Consider the following 6,000-nt stretch of genomic DNA (forward strand, 5'->3'; position numbering starts at 1 on the left):
CACAGACTGAATCCAATTGCTGTCCAAGTGCGTGCTAACGTTGAAAATGTTGACTCCATTCCCTGTGTATGGCTAAATAATGTGTAATTGTTACCCAGCTATATCTTGATATTTTTTTAAAGAAGGAATTAAGCATAAAGCATATTTGCCTTTACCCACAAACATGTTCATAGAAGGAAATTGCATTTAAATCGTGTTTCAGATTGATTAAATTCTGAGCACCCTGGTGTGCAGACGGGTGTGGATGAGAGTGGCGGCCTGGAATCCATTTGCCGAGCCCACACATAGATAGAGCCCCCAGTAGATGCTTTCTGATCATGAACCAAGGATGTACTTTCATCTTGCCCTTGGGCAGAATGCATTGGAGAGTGGATTGCTTCCACCCCTCTCTGGCCAGCTCAGGGAGGGGCCGTCACTAGGGGTTTGTCTAGGTGTGTCGCTGATGGAGGGCTCTGTATTGGGGATGGTACAAGGGGTAATTGAGTCTTGAGTCATGCCCTATCAGTTTGGCCCTGCCTGCCTAAGTCCGAGTGAGCCCTTGTGGTGAAGTGGTTATGCATTGGGCTTTGATCCAAATGGTCTGCAGTTCAAAGCTAGTAGCAGTTCCTTGGGAGAAAGACTGGACTTTCTACTCCCGTAAACAGTTACAGTCCTGTAAACCCACAGGGGGTCACTCTGGGTCAGCAGCGACTCAATGGCAGTGAGAGCCCTGGACCAATTTTGTAAGCCCTTCTGTCTAACAGTGTACCTGTCCCAAACATGGTCCAGTTCTTTCTCCTGTCACCCCACATGTAACTCTGATGTATTGATCTGACACCAACCCCGCTTTTATGAGTTTCCTCACCGCTGCACCTCCTCCCCAATACCCTCTTTATCTCCAGTTTCAATTGTGAGCCCTCAGGCGCCGTTTCAGCCTAGTGTTGGGAGTCTCGCTCACCTGCATGAGGTGTCAATGTCTTGACTCTTTTAAGACCTAATGTTTTCCTTACACTCCAGATGGGATCTCTTTGCACCCTAAAACAGGAGGTGCACCAAGGCCTACACTAAGATAAGGTTATGCAGAGGGCAAAAGCCACACCTTCGTATGAATCTGAGGTTGTCTGGTTTATGAAGGAGTCTACCTGCAGTCCAGTTGGCCAGCTTCAATCTACTTCTGGTTGGGTGATGGTGAGACACTATCATAGCAAGTGCGATCTTGAGAACATGAAGGCAGAGAGCTCCTACTGTAGCAAATGAGAAGTGCTCTCAGATAATTTGCATACATGCATTCATAAGTTAACCAGGAACTTTGTAATTAAGGCCCATACTGTCATTTTCTCATGCTGAAACTCTCTGTTGAAAACTCAACAAGTTGCCGGTTCCTCAGCCAGTGAATAGCGATGAGTGAGTCTTTGTTGAGCGCTATAGTTACCATGCAGGATTTCAAGCCCAAAAAAGAAACATGAATAGCTAACAGAAAAGGAAAAGGGAAAAAAATTGGTTTCCAGCTGTTTCCAGAATTTCTTATTCATGGAAGTTGGTGGTGGTACAGCCTCAAAGGGGCAATTTTCACTGAGAGCCCTGTCAGCCTCGTGAAAGACATATGGTTTGCACTGTTCCAAGAAACCTACTTTCCCTTTGTTCGCATGTGCTCCTCAGACAGGCCATGCACATCGCATAGTGGCACCCTGGCTGGTTTCCGATGGGGTAGGGTTGAGACAAATGGACTCTCATGGGAACTCGTCATTCAACCTTCTGCTCTACTTGTTTACGTAAACAACTTGTCCTTTCATAATGTTGCTTCTCATACTTTCCACTTGCCTCCATTACTCATTACCTTAATAAAATTCTGCTTGTTTTGCAGGTATAAATTGGGGGACCGGGGGCTCAGAAGAGAAGGTTGCTTTAAACGGAGAGAGCTTTTCATAGAGGGGAAGGCAGAAGAGCAGGAGGAGGCTGGGCATTCGCTAAAGTCAGTAAAAGGCGAATATCCCTTTCTTCTGGCAGGACTTAAATTTGGGGATGTTTTGCCTCTAGGAACTCTTTCATGAATTGGGATGGCCCATTTCTCAGTTTTGAAGACTTGGGAAATCAACTTCTTTGTAGACAGTAGGAACAGCTCAGGGACACCCACAGTCGGGCGTTTAGACCGCAGCTGTAGATCAGGTAAGGAGCTTGGGTGCTATGTGGCTTGCACAGTGAGGTGCTAACTATAAGGTCAGTGGTTTGAAACCACCAGCTGCTCCACGGGAGAAAGAGGAGCCGTCTACTCCTGTGACAAACATACAGTCTCAGAAAGCCACGGGGGCAGTTGTTCTCTGTCGTACAGGCTCACGATGAGTTGGAATCAACATGATGGCAGTGCATTTGGTGGTTTGGGTTGCAAGCCAGATTGTCCAGATTTGGTGATGTAAGCTGGACTCGTCAACCGTGGTAGCCAGGAATCAAGGCAGCATGCTCTTGTTTGTCTGCTTGCGCTCTGTTCTTCCCCCAAATATCGTGTCCTCTCTAGATCGGAGTTCCTGAATATCTTGGACAGGCAGCTCTTTCATATGGAGCCTGCCCTGTGCATTATAGGCTGGTCAGCTGGCCTTGACCAGGAGCAGCCCCATCCCTCCCAGCTGTGGGATCCAAAATGCCTCTCTGGTTCCCTAACGTCTTCTGCAGGGAAACCTGGGTCAGTCTCAGTTGAGGAGCGCTTATCTAGTAGGGTGTCTTGCCCTGGGAGGTGCTGCCTCTCTAACTGGGGGCCGTGGGTTGGGGAGCGAACCGTGGTTCTTACAACCCCAGGCCGAGCTGAAGCCTTGGGAGTTGACGGGAGAATGATAAGAGATGAAGGGTTGTCTCCGGTCTGTCAATAAAGGAGAAAAAAAGATTCTATCCTATTAGCTTGCATTTCCACTTCTGGTTTGGGTGAAATGCTAGGAACATTTTCACCTGCTGATCTGACAAACAACTAATTTTTAAAAAAAACCCTAAAATATATAAATAACTCTTCTAAGCACTTCATTATGAAGTTATTTAATAACCGCTCCCCTCCCCCCACTCCGTCACTGGTTGGAGCACTAACTGAAAGGTCAGCAGTTCAGAGGGCTCTGGTAGCATCTGCAGCCGGGAAACCCAAAGGGACAGTTCTACTCTGGCCGCTAGGGGCCCTGTGAGTCAGAACGGACTACGTGGCAGTGAGCTGAAGGCACAGGTGTACTGTTATCTCCATTTCATGATTTTTTTCTTCTTTAAAAATGTTTGATTGGCATATACTTCCCATCACTTTCAATTTAATCATCCAATCATATTGAGAAGATTTCTACAATCAATTTTAGAATAATTCTTTTCTCATTGTTGTTCTACTGTTTGTTGCTGTGAAGTCGAGGTCGATGGACTCCTCGCGACAGTATAGGACAGGCTATACAAAACTCGAGGGGACGCAAACAAACCCCAACACCAATGTCTAGAAAACAGAAACCTGAACAAAAAAGTAAGCAGAAAATATTACAAACTGAACTTTATAATGAGTCAACAAGGAGATCAAATGATGCGATCACATTTTCACCTAGCTACATCTGCTGTAGTCGCCTGCGATGCTCCCTGCTAGCAAGTCTATTGACATCCTTACACTGTGATGACAGGGCCGTCACCGAGGCTTAATGCAGGTGGAGACCTTGCAGATGGATTTTGGGATTCCACTTTCATTCTCAGCCTTCTGCAAACCGAGTGCTCAGAAGTTAAGCTCTTTCCTCCTTGGGATTTGGATTTTATTATTTACAATCCTTGGATCACACGGGCTGGTGTGCTTCTTCCATGTGGACTTAGTTGGCACCTCACTTAGATGGCTACTTGTTTTAAGACGAGCCTTTAAGACCGCAGACATGATTCATTTCTGATAGCTTGGCACCGTCTGGTTTCTCCACATACTTTACGATAGCATCTGTAGCTTCAAGAATCTCTTCATGCATGATATCCATTTTAGAGGGGGAAGGAGCAGCACAGATTAGCTGCTCAGCAGCTCGTACTAGGCAAAATCAGGTTTGTTTCCAAGTCCGTGTGCTGAAGGCCTCCTTTTATTGGGAACTTGCCACTCCCATCCCCAGAGATGAGCTAGGCGGGACTCAAGAGTCCCGTGTAGGCTGCAGAGCGATTTAGGGTACGCATTCATCAAACACGCTTACATGACGTTCTCTGAGCATGACAGTTTCGATTCCACTCTTCGTTGCGTTGTTTGTGACAGCGGCGCTGGCCCCTGTGAATGCTTTGCTTCCCTTTGCCAGCTGGTTATGGTTAGGGCAGGAAGTTAGGCTTTGTCGCGGGAGCGGCACTGCAGGAGGCAGGGGCTCCCACGCCCACTCTGTGTGTCTTTGTTCCTTCTCCTGTGGCATTCAGCTGGATCCTGATGCTCAGTGACGGTGGATTTCAGCGCCGCTGCCCCACGTAGCCTCCCTGTTCGGTAGGCACCCTGGCTGACTTCCCAGATCATTCAACAGCACCCCCGTGGGCAGCTTCCTGGGGAGTTTCAGTGGTGGGCGCCCCAGCTGGATTCCTAGTGAATTGAGCAGCACCCCTGCCATGGGGGCCTGACCCAGCCAGCAGCACCTCTGAGGACAGCTTCCTGGCCAGTTCCACCAGTGCCCCAGTGGGTGGTTTCTATGGTCCAGTGGGCCACCGGCTTGGGCCGGGGTGCTTTCCCCCAAACTGTCTTTCCCGGGGTTCCCTGCCTCCACTCTAGTTGAACTGTTCCATAGAGCTGTCATTGTCTCCGTCTGTTCTTACCCCTTGGTAGCTAGTCCTGTCCCCGTTCGTTCTTTCTCTAGGGCGTCCCAGTCAGATTCCTCTGTGGTTGCTATTGGCTCCTGGGAAGCAGGTTGATGCGAAGTGCCAGACGCTATTCTAAGCACTTAGCAAATGTGAATTCACTCAGTTCTGTGAGGTGGGTCTTTTTCTAGCCTAATTTGTCTATGGAGAAGCCGAGGTAATGAGAGTTTAGGAATTTGCCTACACTGACACAGTGGTGGAGCAAGAAATTGAATTCAGCCTGTCTGTCCCCAAAGAAGGGTCTGCACTTCAGTTCCTAGGTTCCGCCCTCCGGCTTGATCTAGAAGCAATTTCCCGGATTAGTTTCTACATGTCACTTAGACTTCAGATTTCGGTTGTTGGGGTGGGCGTATGTAAGGTCGCCTACTCTTTTGTCTCTTCCAGTCAGTATTCATTGTCTGTGGGCCGTGTGGCCGGTCAAGTGATGGGCTAACAGTCAGGTCGCCAACTCTGCAGGAGAAAGACGACTGTCCCCATAAGGATGGCGAGCCTTTGAGACCCAAGGAGTAGTGTTAGTCTGTCCTATGGGGCTGCAGGAGTTAGGATCGATTCCACAGCACTAGGCTTGCCTTTGTGTTTTCTTTTGGTGGGTCACTTCTCACCCAAACCAAAGCAGCTGCCATCAAGTTGCCGTGGACTCATAACGACCCTAGAGGGTGGGGTAGAACTGCCAAGCAGAGGGTGGTTTCAAACTGTTGACCTGGTGGTTAGCAGCCCATGGCGTAACCCACTATGCCACCAGGGCTCCTTGGGTCACTCCTCAACTCAAACTCCCTGCCAGCGAGTTGATGCTGCGTCACAGTGGCTCCCTGTGTAACTGTTTACCGGAGTAGAAACCCCACTCGTTCTCCCGAGGAGCTGCTGGTGGTTTCGAACTGCCGACCCTGCAGATCATAGCTCAAGGCATAACCGCTATACCATAGGTGGTAAAAATAGCTATTTTGCTCTCCTGCCAACCCAAAGGTTGGAAGATTGAATCCATGCAGAGGCACCCTGACTGGAAGGCCTGGTGACCTACTGCAGGGACACCCTGTGGAGCACTGCCCTACTGGGACACCCAGGGGTCGCTGACGCAGTGAGAACAAGTTTTGTTGTTTAAAAAGCTTTACTGTGTATCAGGTATTGACGGCTGGGTAATATTGTTATTGGTTGACTTGTTATGTGATAATGGCAATTTTTTAAAAGTGCATGTTCATCGATTACAAGGATCTA

The sequence above is a fragment of the Tenrec ecaudatus genome, chromosome 13, assembly GCF_050624435.1.
Source record: "Tenrec ecaudatus isolate mTenEca1 chromosome 13, mTenEca1.hap1, whole genome shotgun sequence".
Classification (NCBI taxonomy): domain Eukaryota; kingdom Metazoa; phylum Chordata; class Mammalia; order Afrosoricida; family Tenrecidae; genus Tenrec; species Tenrec ecaudatus.